The 17,618-nt window shown below is 43.9% G+C and overlaps 1 pseudogene; it reads right to left on the bottom strand.

Moving 5' to 3' along the window:
• The window catches only part of LOC117538278, a 33,248-nt pseudogene extending 16,785 nt beyond the window's left edge, over positions 1-16,463 (bottom strand).
• Positions 16,464-17,618: the final 1,155 nt, after the last annotated feature.

The following is a 17,618-nucleotide window of genomic DNA, read 5'->3' as shown; positions in this document are numbered from 1 at the left end:
GCTCGGGAAGCGGAGGAGGCAGAACGTGGGCGCGTGCATGAGCTTGAGCTTAGAAGGCTTGGGGTAGAGGCGCGGGCAGTGCATCTTGAAGCTAGGTTCGATGCTACTAGGCACCTACGTCTGGTCCCGCAATTTTCAGAGAAGGATGTTGACAAATATTTTTCTATGTTCGAAAATATAGCCACAACTCTGAAATGGCCTAATGACCAGTGGACATTACTTCTCCAGAGCGCACTCACCGGGAAAGCACAACACGTTTACGCGTCACTTTGCCCAAACACCCAGGATTACGCCGTGGTGAAGGCTGCTATCCTTAGAGCTTACGAGCTTGTGCCGGAGGCATATAGGCAGAGGTTTCGCGCTCTTAGAAAGAACAATGTGCAGACCTACGTGGAGTTTGCTTACGAGAAGGAGCTGTTGTTTGATCGTTGGTGCGCGTCAGAGAAGGTGGACACTTTGGTTAAGATGCGGGAACTCGTGCTTCTTGAGGAGTTTAAGTCCTATTGTTTGCCCGATAATGTGGCGATGTACATTAATGAACATAAGGTGACTGAGTGCTCGGTGGCTGCGAGCCTTGAGGATGAGTTCGTGTTGACGCACAAAGTGCTCTTTGACAGACCTAATTATCCCGTGCGCAGTGTGGAGAGTAGACCGAGGTGGGGCTTGGGTGACAGGCCTGTGGCCTCTGGCGGTGGCAGTGTGGGCGAGGTTGCTAAGCGGGGAATGAGGGGAGAAATGCGTGAGTGTTTCCACTGTGGAAAAAAAGGCCACATAAAGGAGAACTGTTTTGCCCTTACCCGTCCCAGTAAACAAATATTGTTGGTAATCACACCCACACACACATCTCTGAGTAGGGATGCCCAAAGGGGTGAGGATATGAAAGCTTACTTACCGTTCATCAGTGAGGGGTTTGTATCCTTGTCCGGCGAAGGGGTGAAGGTTCCTGTGACCATATTAAGGGATACGGCTGCGTCCCAGTCATTTATTCGGAGAGATGTGCTGCCTTTTGACAGTGGTTCAGAGGTGGATGCTGGGATAACTGTCAGGTCTTTTGGGATGCATGTCATGGAAGTTCCGCTTCACACTATCCATCTTACATCTGAGTTGGTGTCGGGGCCAGTGGTAATTGGGGTGGAAAATTGTTTTCCTGTCGAGGGCGTGTCATTAATCCTCGGGAATGATCTGGCAGGGGGTAGGGTCCTCGTGAAGGAAGATGTGACTTGTGTGCCAACAGAGTCTGGGGCGGTGGACGTCCTGGTGGATGCGTATCCGAGGGTGTTCTCCTCATGTGCAGTCACGCGGGCCATGGTTATTAAGGCTCTGGCTGAGGAAAAGGACGACGTGGACTTGTTTGATACCATCATAGCGACTGTTAATGGGGTGCCTGAGTGTCGTGACCCACTTATGGATAATCCCCAGGGTGCAGTACCACGGGAGCCTGAGGTGGAGGGGGCGCTCCCGGGGCAACCCGACTTGTGGTCATCGTCTCAGCTTGTTCCTGAAATTGCCCCTCTTGAATGTGATGCTGTTCTTCAATCTATTCCAGCCGGTCTCAGCCCTTTAATGCCCTCTACTTCCTCGTGTGAGTCTGCCAGTAGCGCGGCTGGGTTTTCTTTTGCTCGCGAGGAGCTTATCGCGGAACAGGGTAGAGATCCAAGCCTGTCAGGCCTTTTTGCGAACACTGTGGGAGTGGGAGAGAGTGAGGTTTCTAAAAGTTGCTATATCCTGAGGGACGGGGTATTGCTGCGTAAATGGTCTCCTAGCCTCGACGCGTCAGCGGAGAATGATTGGAATGTGGTGACGCAGGTTGTGGTTCCGTTTAGATACCGTCACGATATTCTGTGTTTGGCTCACGATCACAGGCTCGCAGGACATCTGGGGGTCAATAAGACATATGATAGAGTGCTGCGTAATTTTTTTTGGCCAGGGTTGAAACGGGATGTGGTGCAGCACTGCAGGGGGTGTTCAACGTGTCAGGTGGTGGGTAAACCTAACGGGGTCATTCCACCGGCGCCACTCTACCCTATCCCGGCAGTGGGGGAACCTTTTGAGAGGGTTATCATTGATTGTGTGGGTCCACTCCCTAGAACCAAGGCAGGTAATAGCTTTCTTTTGACCATTATGTGTGCCAACACACGGTTTCCGGAAGCGATTCCACTGAAACAGATAACGGCCAAAACAGTGTCACAGGCCTTGGTGAGGTTTTTCTCCGTTTTTGGTTTGCCTCGCGTGGTACAGTCCGACCAAGGTACGAATTTGTATCCCGCATCTTCTAGCAGGTTTTAAAGCAGCTGGATATATCGCATAGTTTCTCTAGCCCATATCACCCACAATCCCAGGGGGCTTTGGAAAGGTTCCACTCCACGCTAAAAACAATGCTTCGGGCGTTCTGTCGTGACACGAAGGACGACTGGGATGAAGGGGTTCATTTAATGTTGTTTGCCGCAAGGGAGGTGGTGCAGGAATCTTTGGGATTCAGTCCTGCAGAGCTGGTATTTGCGCATTCGGTTAGGGGGCCGCTTAAGCTGCTGAGGGAGAAGTGGTTGGGGGAGAGCGAGCCGAAGAACCTGTTAGACTGTGTCTGTGGCTTTAGGGAGAAGCTGAAGAGGGCATGTGAACTAGCGAGGACAAATCTGAGTGACACACAGGGGAGGATGAAGGGCTGGTATGACAGGAAGGCTCGGGATAGAACGTTTGTGCCAGGGGAGAGGGTTTTAGTGTTGTTGCCTGTCCCAGGCTCCAGCTTACAAGCACGGTTTAGTGGGCCGTACCTGGTTAGAGAGAAAGTAGGGGATTTGGACTACCTGATCGAGACACCGGATCGTGAGCGGAAGACTCGCTTGTGTCATGTTAATATGATTAAGCCATATTATGTGAGGGAGCCTCTGGTGAATCCTATTGACAGTATTGTTGTTCCCTCTGCGAGTGTGTCCACTGTGCCGGTGTCAGTTTGTATGTTGGCCCCATCTAGCATTGATGAGAGTAATGACAGTCTTTGTTTTTCAGAGGGGGTTGGAGAACTGGAAGATGACGTCAATATTCCGTCCAAGGCGGTCGTGGAGGGACGGTTGACAAACACTGAGTCATTGATCACTCTTGACTGTCATCTTGGCCATTTATCAACAACGCAGCGAGATGATATCAGGGGTTTGGTTGGGTCTCATTGTGAGCTGTTCTCCGATATTCCTTCGCGCACTAACGTATTACAACATGACATCGATGTGGCGGAGGCATTACCCATTAAACAGCACGCGTATTGCGTGAATCCATATAAGCGGGCGCGGTTACAGAAAGAGGTGGAATACATGCTCACTAACAATATCGCTGAGCCCAGTTTCAGCCCATGGAGCTCGCCGTGCTTATTGGTTGATAAGTCAGACAAGACAGATAGGTTTTGTATGGCTTTTCGCCGGGTAAATAACGTGACTAGGAGTGATAGTTTTCCATTGCCCAGAATGGAGGACTGTGTCGACAGGGGGGGGGGGGGGTGCTATTTATCCATGGGGTGGTGTGGGGGTTAGGGCCGTCCATACCGGTGCTGTTAGTACAATTAGTATTTGTTATTGTGCTGACAGTATTATTGTTTCTTGTTTCCTTCTTCTGTTTATGTTCATTCCCCCATTTCGCCTTGGGGTTATGGACATAAAGTTGGGTGTGGGGGTGTTATTTGTTTGTGCCCTGATCAGGGGCTCCTAGTGTGATGTGTCATGTCTAGCTGTAGTTTCCTGTTATGGTTTTGTAGTCCTTATCGTTTCCCCTCCAGGTGTACCCATTTGTAATTAACCCAGGTGTGTCTTGTCTCGTCATTACCTCATGTATAAGTATTCTGCCTTCCCCTTTGTCTGGTGCTGATCCTGTCTGTGCAGTATGTGGTCTTGTCTGTCATTACTTTATATTTCCTTTGTTCAACCATGGTGGTAATTATTAATTAAATTCTTCTTTTGATTACTTCGGCTACCGTCTCCTTTATTATGTTGCCTTGACTCGACATTGAGCCTGCTAACAGTCAATGGTAACGTAAAACTTTCTACTTCTTACATGTTGAACCCAAATACCTGTACTTTCTACTTCTTACATGTTGAACTCAAATACCTGTACTTTCTACTTCTTAAATGTTGAACCCAAATACCTGTACTTTCTACTTCTTACACTTTAAACCCAAATACCTGTACTTTCTACTTCTTACACTTTAAACCCAAATACCTGTACTTTCTACTTCTTACATGTTGAACACAAATACCTGTACTTTCTACTTCTTACATGTTGAACCCAAATACCTGTACTTTCTACTTCTTACATGTTGAACACAAATACCTGTACTTTCTACTTCTTACATGTTGAACACAAATACCTGTACTTTCTACTTCTTACATGTTGAACCCAAATACCTGTACTTTCTACTTCTTACATGTTGAAACGAAATACCTGTACTTTCTACTTCTTACATGTTGAACTCAAATACCTGTACTTTCTACTTCTTACATGTTGAACCCAAATACCTGTACTTTCTACTTCTTACATGTTGAAACCAAATACCTGTACTTTCTACTTCTTACATGTTGAACACAAATACCTGTACTTTCTACTTCTTACATGTTGAACTCAAATACCTGTACTTTCTACTTCTTACATGTTGAACTCAAATACCTGTACTTTCTACTTCTTACATGTTGAACTCAAATACCTGTACTTTCTACTTCTTACATGTTGAACTCAAATACCTGTACTTTCTACTTCTTACATGTTGAACTCAAATACCTGTACTTTCTACTTCTTACATGTTGAACTCAAATACCTGTACTTTCTACTTCTTACATGTTGAACTCAAATACCTGTACTTTCTACTTCTCTCATTTTCCAAACAGCTGGTTCCTTTAGTCTGAATGTGTGTTTGGTGGCGTGATCATTATTCTTTAGAGTCATTGCGTGCCTATTGATTTGAACACGATCCGTGTATCCATCATTTCCTGGTCTTCTCTAAAGAAGAGGGACCAATGGAAACGTTGTCATGTTGCCGTTGTTCAGCATGGAAACATTCATTAGCTAACAATGACATTATTGTTCTATTAATATAAAGGGAGGTCAGGTACTCTTTAAAACAGCTGCTAGTTATGGGTACTTTTTACTGAAGTACATTTCAAAGCCTCTTTACTTTGACTTGAGTAAAGAAGTTTAGTCAGTACTTCTACTTTCACCAGAGTATTTTTAAACAGGAGTATCTGTGCTTCTACTTGAGTAAAGGGTGTGTGTACTTCTACTTGAGTAAAGGGTGTGTGTAGGGGGGGTTGTGTGAGTTTACCCATGGCGCTGAAGGCCTGCTGCAGCTCGTGTTCCTCCACCGTCCCGCTGCGGTCGCGGTCGTATGAGGCGAACGTTTTCTTCCAGCTGTTCACCGACTGCCACAGCTCCTTGAACTCAGAAAAGCCCATACTGTTGGACATGTCCCTCTGAGGAGACTGTCAAGGACACATCACGTACTCTTACTGGTGTGTTTTTACCATGCATTTTACTCAAAAAGATCGCTTTATCATCAGGACAAACGTCTGAAACCAGAAGATAGATCACTGTGTAGCCACAGTACGACTCAATAACAGATAATGCACAATATATACACTCAACTCCCTAGTCAACTATTACAGGTCGTCTAGTATTTCTGTTTTCACAGGTGGGGAAATATGCAACACGTGCACCAAATACTGGATCAAAAACGAGGTAATGGGGACGTTTATAGTCAGTTAAACTTAGAAGTGGATTTATTCCCATTATGCATGCACTGCATTGTGGGATAACGCTGTCCATTTGCTCAGAAATACAGCACATGTAATATGCAGATTCACACACGTGAGAGGTATGAAAGCTTGCATTTGAATCACTGGAGAAGCCATCAACAGTGAGCTAGATGTCTTTAAATTGTGCAACTCTTTTCCATGAAAGAGGCTAGCAGCAATAGCTCCGAAAGTCCAAATGTAATTACATTACATTACATTACATTGCATTTAGCTGACGCTTTTATCCAAAGCGACTTACAATAAGTACATTCGACCAGGAAGACACAACCTTGAAGAAAACAGAATCATATAAGTATATCAGGTTTCATAGAGCCAAATATTTCAAGTGCTACTCAACTGGCTATAGGTAATCCAGTCCTTTATTAGTATAAAAGTGCTTCGTTAATCGTTCTAGCGCTCGAAGTGGAGTCGAAAGAGATGAGTTTTCAGTTTGCGCCGGAAGATGTGCAAGCTATCTGCCGTCCTGATGTCAATGGGGAGCTCATTCCACCATCTTGGAGCCAGGATAGCAAACCCACGTGTTTTCGCCGATGGGAACTTGGGTCCCCCTCGCAGCGAGGGCGCAACGAGTCGTTTGGCTGATGCAGAGCGTAGTGCACGCGCTGGGGTGTACGGTTTAACCATGTCCTGGATGTAGGAAGGGCCAGATCTATTCGCAGCACGGTAAGCAAGTACCAGTGTCTTGAAGTGGATTCTAGCAGTTACCGGAAGCCAGTGAAGGGAGCGGAGGAGCGGAGTGGTGTGGGAGAATTTAGGAAGGTTGAAAACCAGACGAGCCGCTGCATTCTGGATGAGCTGCAGAGGTCGGATGGCACATGCAGGTAGACCAGCCAGGAGGGAGTTGCAGTAGTCTAGGCGTGAGATGACGAGAGCCTGGACCAGAACCTGAGTCGCTTTCTGAGTCAGCTGGGGACGTATCTTCCTGATGTTGTAAAGCGTGTATCTGCAGCAGCGGGTTGTAGCAGCGATGTTTGCAGTGAAGGACAGGTTGTTATCTAGGGTCACACCCAGATTCCTTGCAGTCTGAGTCGGGGAAACAACTGAGGTGCCGATGTTGATTGTCAGGTCAAGAGTTGGACAATCTTTTCCCGGGAGGAAGAGCAGCTCAGTCTTGTCAAGGTTGAGCTTGAGGTGGTGAGCAGACATCCACTGAGAGATGTCAGCTAGACAAGCAGAGATGCGTGCGACGACCTGGGTCTCTGAGCGGGGAAAGGACAGAATTAATTGGGGTGTCGTCAGCGTAGCAGTGGTAAGAAAAACCATGCAGGCTAATGACTGATCCGAGCGAGTTTGTGTACAAGGAGAAGAGGAGGGGACCAAGAACAGAGCCCTGAGGGACCCCCGTAGTTAATTGACAAGGGTCGGACTCAGACCCTTTCCAAGTCACCCTGTAGGTACGGTCTTTCAGGTATGAGGTGAGGAGGGAAAGTGCAGAGCCTGAAACTCCAAGTTTTTGGAGAGTGCGAAGGAGGATCTGATGATTCACCGTGTCGAATGCAGCAGACAGGTCCAACAGGATGATGACAGAGGAGAGGGATGCAGTTTTGGCAGTGTGCAGTTCCTCCGTGACAGCAATGAGAGCAGTTTCTGTGGAGTGACCTGCCTTGAAACCAGACTGGTGCGGATCCAGAAGGTTGTTCTGATTGAGATAACAGGAGAGTTGTTTAAAGACAGCGCGTTCAAGTGATTTAGACAGGAACGGGAGGAGAGAGACAGGCCTGTAGTTTATAACATCAGACGGGTTGAGAGTGGGTTTCTTTAGGAGAGGGTTTACTCTTGCCTCCTTGAGACTGTTTGGAAAGTGACCAGAAGTTAGAGAAGTGTTGATGAAATGGGTGAGAAACGGTAGAATATCAGGAGCGATAGTCTGAAGGAGGTTTGAAGGGATAGGGTCCAGAGGACAGGTGGTAGGGCGGGCAGAGGTAATGAGGGTAAGAACCTCACTTGGAGAGAGAGGGGAAAAGGAGGTTAGTGTGTTGGTGGAAGGAAGGTCTGGTGACCCAGCGGTGAGTAAAGGTGAGTCAGAAAAAGAAGAGCGAATATCATTAACCTTTTTTTCAAAGTGGGTAACAAAGTCGCTTGACAGGAGTGAGGAGGGGGGAGGAGCTTTTGGAGGGTCCAAGAGGGTGGAGAAGATGGAAAATAGTTTTTTAGGATTGGAATAGGAAGATTGGATCTTATCTTGAAAGAAAGTGCTTTTTGCCTGAGAGATCGAAGCAGAGAAAGAGGAGAGGAGAGCCTGATAGGTTAGGAGGTCGTCACGGTGTTTGGATTTCCACCATTTCCGCTCTGCTGCCCTAAGGACGGTTCTATTAGCACGCAGTGCATCATTTAGCCAGGGAGCCGGAGGGGACTGACGAGCCTGCCGAGATGTCAGAGGACAGAGCGAGTCCAGAGTGGATGAGAGAGTAGAGAGGAGAGTTTCTGCAGCAGAGTTTGGAGGCAGTAGTTGGAACGAATCAGAGGAAGGGAGGGCTGAGAGCACCGACGAGGCAAAGGTAGAGGGAGAGAGGGAGCGAAGGTTACGGCGGACAAGTGTAGGATGGGAAGAGATTAGTTTGTTATGTTTGGAAAGGGATAGAGAGAATGAAATGAAGAAGTGATCGGATGTGTGGAGCGGGTTTACAGAGGGGTTAGAAGTAGCGCAGTTCCTTGAGAATATGAGATCAAGGACATTGCCAGCTTTATGAGTCGGTGGGGACGGAGAGAGTGAGAAAGCAAAGGCGGTTAACAGAGATGTTAGTTCGTCTATCTTCCCCATCTGGAGGTTGAAGTCTCCGAGAAGTACAGCGGGAGGGCCAGTTTCAGGGATGTGTGAGAGGAGATGATCTAATTCCTCCAAGAAGTCCCCCAAGGCGCCTGGTGGACGGTAGAGAACAACAATGGTTAACTGTATAGGATGGGTTACTGTGACGGCATGCGTCACAGTAACCCAGATTAACCCAGATTAACCCAGATTAACCCAGATTAACCCAGATTAACCCAGATTGGAACTCAAAGGTGGAAGGAGTAAAGTTAGGTAGCTTGAAGAGGGAAAAGCTCCATTTGGGAGAGAGCAGGAGACCAGTGCCACCTCCTCTGCCAGTGGGTCTGGGTGTATGGGAGAAGGAATATGCAGTGGAGAGAGCTGCTGGGGTGGATGTGTTGGATGGAGTAATCCAGGTCTCAGTGAGAGCAAGGAAATCCAGAGACTGCAGGGAGGTGTAGCCAGAGATGAAGTCAGCCTTAGGAACAGCTGACTGGCAGTTCCACAGGCCACCTGAAACTAGATGTTGGATCTCAGTGGAGCACGTGGGATAGACGAGAGCAGGCCGGTTATATCGATTACGAGATACACGGGGCCAGTGATAATTGCGAGAAGACACATGAACAGGAATGGAGAAAATACACATGATTATAGCATGAGGGGCTAAACAACAAAATTAAAAATTAAAAACACCAACGATACTTAGCTCAATCAAAGTAGGATTTGCCTCCTCTTTGCCTCCCTCGTGACTCCTGTAGGACTCTAATGTCTTTGTCAGTCTTACTCCTGTCTGCCGCTGAAGCTGACGCTCCAGGAAAGAGCTACCCGAAATGGACGCCTGATTGCTCAGTTCTCACAGCTGAAGTTAATTAGTTAACTATCTACAGCTGATGGGCGACAATAGACTGGCCCTGCCTATGTTAATAATGCAGGCTTGAGTGCTGAGAACTGTAAAGCAGGTTTCGCCTGAGCAGATCTGAGATTTAAAATCTCTCAAAAGCGATTTAGCCGTTTAAGCTACAGTAACAATTATACAGAGTCGAATAAATGAAACCGAGAAGTCTAATTAAACAAGAATATAACTTACAGTGGTTGCTGCGTCAATAGGTAATGTTGTCACCGGGTCCAGATGCACACTGAGTTCATCAGTTTCTAAATGCGGTATTTAAATGCTTTTTGAGCTAAAGGATGACTGAGTCACGCGGTTCTACTTCACGCAATCAATAGACTGGCCCTGCCTATGTTAATAATGCAGGCTTGAGTGCTGAGAGCTGTAAAGCAGGTTTCGCCTGAGCAGATCTGAGATTTAAAATCTCTCAAAAGCGATTTAGCCGTTTAAGCTACAGTAACAATTATACAGAGTCGAATAAATGAAACCGAGAAGTCTAATTAAACAAGAATATAACTTACAGTGGTTGCTGCGTCAATAGGTAATGTTGTCACCGGGTCCAGATGCACACTGAGTTCATCAGTTTCTAAATGCGGTATTTAAATGCTTTTTGAGCTAAAGGATGACTGAGTCACGCGGTTCTACTTCACGCAATCAATAGACTGGCCCTGCCTATGTTAATAATGCAGGCTTGAGTGCTGAGAGCTGTAAAGCAGGTTTCGCCTGAGCAGATCTGAGATTTAAAATCTCTCAAAAGCGATTTAGCCGTTTAAGCTACAGTAACAATTATACAGAGTCGAATAAATGAAACCGAGAAGTCTAATTAAACAAGAATATAACTTACAGTGGTTGCTGCGTCAATAGGTAATGTTGTCACCGGGTCCAGATGCACACTGAGTTCATCAGTTTCTAAATGCGGTATTTAAATGCTTTTTGAGCTAAAGGATGACTGAGTCACGCGGTTCTACTTCACGCAATCAATAGACTGGCCCTGCCTAATTATTGAATGGCTTTAACGCTTATAATGTTGTGACGAAGGTAACTTCGAAATTTCAACTTCAGTAGCACGTACATACACCAAACCTTCCAGTTATATTCCCATCAATATTATGAAGGCTTTTACAGAAGGGTTTGTTCATATATAATTCAGAGCCTGAATTATACAACATTGTATACCTAAAAACATGGCGAAAATGGATATTTTAGGGCTGTTGACAGTATTTTCTGATTTATGGAGTGATAAAAAGAGATATCCAATATCCGTTCTGTGAAAGCCTTAGATACTAATATGACTACAAAATGAAACAAGAATTTTGAATCTGGCTATATCCAAAGTTCAGATTTCGATTCCTGAAATGTGTTAAAATATGTGCATATTTAATGAGATCATGGATAATTTGCATATTTAAACATGCTATTTCAGAAAACTTGTAATACAAAAGACAATTGCCTTATTGTAAATAATTAACTGGAGAAATTTCTAGCTGATACCTTTAAGTTAAAAAAATTACCCTATTCACCTGGGGTGTCTCGCCTTAAGTCATATTATTATTATTATAAAATATCGCATTACTTTGTTTTTTTTTCCACAGTGTGTTAAATCGATTGCTGTCGGGATGTAAAGATTTATTTGAATGAATATACAAATGATTTGAAAAGACATTCCTGACTAGCTTTTATGTTGTCCCTTTACTTGTGGTTATTTGATCTAGCTGTTCACGCTTCACATGTGTTTTCAAGTTTATTTCCGCTGTGAGTCTCAGTTTCCTGTTCCTGCTCCATAGAGGTGAGGAGGGGGAGGGGGAGGGGGGGGGGGGGGGGGGGGGTCTTCATGCTACAGATGAAATATTTTAGACAAAAGCTTCCAGCCTGCAGCATGTTGTGTTTGGCTCTTTGCTGTTTCTAACATAACAATGCAAAAAGACCAAGCCAGTTTGTCCACACCAAAAATTAAAAAAACCAAGCCCCCAAGTGCGCCGGACTCTGAGGAAAATATTCGTTGTGTCCGAAAAGCATCACTACAACTTCCGTATCAGTCCGTGACATCACTGGGCCCAGAAAGACTTTTCCCATTGACTAACATGGAGAAAGAGACGTCTGTAAATCAGAGGATACTTTTTTAACTAAATAAACTACCCAGTAAGAACTATCTTTTAGCCCTTATTAGAATCATTCGGTCCTTAAAGTTGTAAAATGCACTAAAAGCCAAATCTAGATTTATTTTCTCTCTCCATTCATTCTACTGAGCCGAGAGTGGGAGCTCAGGGGGCGGGGCTTAAGGGGCGCATGCTCTGTGAGCTACATAAGGGCACTTCTGCTCTGACAGCCAGGCATGATGGGTAATCCGTGACGTTTCGCTCTCTCAAAAGTTGGGCCATTTTGTCCTCATGCGCCAATAGAGAGGCGAAGTCCCTCCCTTTCCTCCATGGGACCTTATTTCAGAAAAATTATGTATTGAAGTCAATGGAGAGAGAAAGATTATCTTTATCTCCCGTTTGAATTGTGCCACGAATTACACACATGATGTTTGTCAATTTAAAAGATCATTTTTCAAGTAAAAAAAAAATGTGTCGTAAAACTGTGAAGTAACACTTTGTTGGTGTGAAACGCTCAATGAGCTACATCTCCCGTCTCGCACTACACACCCAGACGGCCGTCACGTTGAAACACTTCACTTCTTTCTCTCAGAATGAGGCGGAAAGTATTAAAAGAGGTGGAAATCACTCCAAGTCTGGGCGTGTTGAGAGCTGCAAATACACACAAGGGGAGTGAGTCGGTTCCATGAGAGCCAGCATGCGGGACCGGCTTTACAAGGTTTCTGTGAGTAACACGAGTGTAATGTGTAACGTTAATGACATCACTTACTATGGGATTTGTAGTCTTTCTAGTGGCGTATTTTTCATAGTTTTATATTTCAACAGTTTTATGACAAACTGTGACTTTTTGGAAATTATCTTTTAAATTGACAAACATCATATGTGTAATTCGTGGCACAATTCAAACGGGATCGAAATATAAGTGTTCTCTCTCCATTGACTTCAATACATACTTTTTCCGGAATAAGGTCCCATGGAGCGGAAGTAGAAGGGCGGGACTTCGCCTCTCTATGAGCAGCTCTCATAGGAAAGAACGAGACCCCGCCTCCCACGCTGTATCCAGTTCTTATTAAACATCCATGGGGAAAACCTTCAGTAAATACTCTACATTTCTCTACTTCCTGTTTATTTCCCACAGCCCTGAAAGCTGCAGGCATTAAGCCACTGTTAAACAATCTGAACGTGGAAATTATCAACCAAAACAAGCTAATTTTAAACCTCCACATCTTAAGTTAACTAAATGAACCACCAGACTCAGAGACAGTTTCATCCCACAGGCCATGAGACTTAAACCCCTGCACGTTTGAAACAACATCCACAACATTCATCTGACTGCTACTTAGAAATTATTTATGTATACAGTGGCGTTTTCTCCGGGAGGCCAAGGGAAGCCAGGCTTCCCCTGTTTTTTTGGATTGTAGTTATAATTTAAATAAATAAATAAAAACACTTTGTTTTGTTTCGATAATTCTCCTTTGCTGTGTGTTGCTGCCGGCCCGTCTCTCCCCCATTCTCATTGAGTATTTTACAAAGAGTGAAAAGCGCCCCTGTCGATGTTATGGTGAAACAGTAGATTGCACTCACTGTTGCGAGAGGAGGCCAGCCGAATCTGGCTTCCCTTGGTGAAAAAAAATGGAGGGATTGACCAATCAGATGAGGCTCACGTGATGCCCCTGCCAACCTGTGATTGGTCAGGGTCATGCCAAGGGAAGCCAGAGGCGGCTGGCTTCCCTTGCCTCACATTCCAATCAAATCGCATAGTGTTGCAGTGACGCATCCTAAAATCCGGAAGTAAGCTGCTCTCGGTTTCCCTTGACAAAAAAGCAGTGGGATTTCTCCATAGGATTTAGCAAAATAGCTCGAAATAAGGTCAGTGGAAAACAAACCTGTTTGATAAATGCACGTTTTGTTCAGTCGGATAATATCCACATGTCTACCCTACTTTTATAATGTTCGAATCATAAATCTAATCGATAGAAGATAGATAGCGTCACTGCACCACTCTCACCGCCGTTAGAAAGTAGCAAGCAACTGAAGCAAGTGCAATTATGGAGGGTGGAGATTTGGAGTATTTCATCAAAAATAATTGTACTAAACTTCCGCTACAGCAGCAACAACAAATACAATCTGATGACAGGCCAATGCCCAAACTGGAGCTGTGTACAGCGAGGAACAAAGGAGCGAATCGGACGTAAAACGTTAAAGGTCTCCTGATTTAGCTTGTGAATGAATGCTTATTAGAGTTTCGGCTGGAGAGTGCGTGCGGACCTGTCGGTTAGATAACAGGCGTGTGTAAGTCCTGCATCTGTATGATACAAATGTGTGTAAAATGATACCAGGTGCTGTAATCACTCATCTGGTTACGTTATTTCATTGCCCTCTCCCGGTTTCCTCCCGGGGTCATATTTCTACCGCATTTCTACCGATTTCTGACAAAATCAGATTTACTGAGGACTGTTTCCACTCAGACTTTAATACAGCTACACCATTGTTTGGTTTCCATGGTAGCTTTCTCTTTAGTAGCGCGCAACTGAAAGTCTGAGAGGGTGAGGAAGATAGTCACAGAAAACAGAACAAGAATCGACAACTCGACAATCTGCTCACTCCTTTCCATATGCTCCGTCAAGGATGGTGCTACAGGCCGTAAGGCAGTGCACTTACAACTACAATAAGCATGTTAATGTTAATCTAACAGCTCTGGCGATTCACTAGCATCCCCCCCCCCCCCCCCCACGGTGGTTTTGAAATGCTCCCGATTTCTGAGGTCTCAAGGTAGGCACCAAGTCAAATTCTTCGTACGTGTCAACCTACCTGCTGATAAACCTGTTTCTGATTGATGCCTTCAATGCCACATGTGGGCAACTGTAAACAAGCATTATGATGAAATGTCCCGCATGGATATAATCATTATTAAAGAATAGATGTTCTTACGTTTGTAGGAGCCAGCGATGCCGGACTGTGTGAGGCAGCGCTGCAGCTCGTCTGCTGAGATCTGTCCATCCTGTCGCAGATTCATAAGGAAAAGAAATACAGTGAATAACAATCCACAGAGATAAGAGAAACAACAATGATTGCTATGATACCAATGATGTTCAGAGGCACTGTGGGGGGGGGGTTACCTGTCCAGCTACAGCTGTGAAGTATCCGTAGATTGGATCCTGCTGCAGAGACGAAGACACAGAGAGAAGAAAGTGTTGGGGATCAGGAAGCACTTCATTGGTTTCTTATTATCTCATTAGAAGTGGACACCCCTGAAGGCACATTATAGCATACAGACCTCCATGTTTCTCTCCTTTTAAGCTGAATAAAGTCTTTGAAAAGCGTCTTGAATCAGCTGGAACAAGCATCGTCACACAGAGGAATAAACGGGCCAGTTTTTCTTTCAAAGAAAAGTTTGAAAATGACATGAATTGTTTCTGGGTTTACGTGAACAGCATATTGGGGAATACGTTAATAATGTCCAAAAAGGAATGTTTATACTTGTAGAGTTTGGTATTAGTGCTTTTACTGAAGAAAGGGATCTTGTTCCACGGGGGGTTAACGAGAAACTTTTCGAGACTCACAATGCCTCAAAGAAAGATTGCTTGAACATCTGACTGTTGAATAAAGCAACTTTAAATGAGGAAACAACGTGCAGGAAGTTCATCGTTCTTCTGTAATCATGATTTTAAATCTTTCCTGTTGACTCATTTGCCAGTTTGTGCAGCCTTATATGTATATGTATATTATATATATAACCATATTCAATGATTTCATATTTACTGCTTATCCTTTGAATAATGTTAATAATCTCGAGGTTTAGACATAGTAAAACTTAGACTTCAGTAAAAGTACTCAGATCTTGTGCTTGAGTAAAAGTAGAAGTACTCAGATCTTGTACTTGAGTAAAAGTAGAAGTACTCAGGTCTTGTGCTTGAGTAAAAGTAGAAGTACTCAGATCTTGTACTTGAGTAAAAGTAGAAGTACTCAGATCTTGTACTTGAGTAAAAGTAGAAGTACTCAGGTCTTGTACTTGAGTAAAAGTAGAAGTACTCAGGTCTTGTACTTGAGTAAAAGTAGAAGTACTCAGATCTTGTACTTGAGTAAAGTAGAAGTACTCAGGTCTTGTACTTGAGTAAAAGTAGAAGTACTCAGGTCTTGTACTTGAGTAAAAGTAGAAGTACTCAGGTCTTGTACTTGAGTAAAAGTAGAAGTACTCAGATCTTGTACTTGAGTAAAGTAGAAGTACTCAGATCTTGTACTTGAGTAAAAGTAAAATAAAATAATACATATTAATTTTAATAATAGGAATTTTGTTTTTGATTGCATGACTTTTAGTGATAAAGGAGCAATTTTTAAAATATGGAAGCAATTAAAGAGCACTTAATGTAGTATTTTAATATCCTTGTAGTATATATAAAATAATAATAATAATAATAATATAAATGTAAACAAATATTTTATTGCATGACTTTTAGTAGTATTTCTTCCACCATTGCGAACATGTGGAAGCAATTAAAAAAACGCCTTTTATTTTAAGTGTAGGCTACTCAACAGCATATTCTATATACACTATATATATATATATGTATGCACTTTCCCCCCACCGTTAACTGATACCAGGTATAACCTTTAAACAGGTGGAGCATCATCAACAGATTTAATGTCAGATAAACCGGTATAATCAGTCAACTCGAGCCACTTCCGGGCTGTCCCGGACAGCGGGCACATATTCTGCTTTAATCCCGATAACACATCACATTGTAACGCTTTCTCACCGCCATGCCTCCGGGGGCTGCTCCGTATCCTTGGAAAACAGATAACAGGAAAAAACAGTGAGAAAATGCTCGGTTTCTCATCCTTCACTTCAGAGGGTGTGTCTGCAGAAACACACACACCAAAAACTGAGAGTATTTCAGAAGAGCCTGGAGCATTAAAAGCGTGGTTTTAAGCAAATATATGGCGTAAACCGATAAGTAATCCAAACCGGGCGAAGTGCAACCTTATATATACAGTCTATGGGCGCGACAGAAAGAATGTGAAGATGTTTGGTGATTAAATGTCCTCACCGCTGGAAGCCGATTGGCTGTGGATGACCATGTGACCTCTGGACGACCAATCAGAGCACAGTGCTGGCTCCAAAAGCGTTTTACAACAATGAAAACACTGATCACCAGTATGCAGACACAATAGGCTATTCAGATACTTTACTTCAATACAAGTACTATTGCCACATTGGACTTTGATTAAAGGAGATGTCTTATATTACAAATGTTAGATCTGTAAAGTATGTGTTGACAGTTCTGCTGTGTAAGTGGCCGTGTCATACCTGACCTTTGCTTCACCTACCTCTAGGTGCATTCACACCTAATAGTCCGGTCTCTGGTGCGCACCAGGGGCCTCATTTATAAAGGGATATACGCTCAAAAAATGGCGTACGCCAGTTTCTACGCAATGTTTGCGATTTATAAAATACTAACTTGATGGGAAAACGTGCGGTCCTCCACGCAAACTCTAACCCATGCGTACGCACTAAGCACAACAACGGGAGAGACGAGAAACTGCGACACCGTTGGCAGAAGGAAGAATGGAGAGAAATATGTGGAAATAATACCATAAACAAAATGTTACCTCTCATTTATCATATATGAAGAATTCATTTTCAAACATTGATTAAAGCCAATCTTAAATGATTTTAAACAAACGCCTGCTTGAGACTCCTCAGTGCACACAAAAACATAACTTGGAGAAATAAATAAATACGGATATGTTATTGAAAACACCTCGAATATGTTGTGTTTTCTCATAAATGTTGCGGTTTTGCATTTCTATAGGTTGTACGAGCATGGTTTTATATACTACCATGTTTAATCATGTTTTATGCCGTTTGCTAAGACTTGATAAGTCGCTCATAAAACACAGGAGGTATGGAAACTAAGAACACCATATGTGATAAATTGTACAGTGTGGTGACCACTGTATAACATAACATAATTCACTCATGGAACAACAGTTAAGGGTATTGTTTCCGCACGGACATATGTGTTGCTTACTGTATATATTGTGTGCCCTCCTTGCTTTTCTTCCTCTCTTCTTCCCGGACTGCAACCGGACAACAT

This window comes from Gymnodraco acuticeps, unplaced genomic scaffold (assembly GCF_902827175.1).
Source record: "Gymnodraco acuticeps unplaced genomic scaffold, fGymAcu1.1, whole genome shotgun sequence".
NCBI lineage: Eukaryota > Metazoa > Chordata > Actinopteri > Perciformes > Bathydraconidae > Gymnodraco > Gymnodraco acuticeps.
Note: the sequence above shows the minus strand (reverse complement) of the source record. Positions and strands in the feature narration are given on the sequence as shown.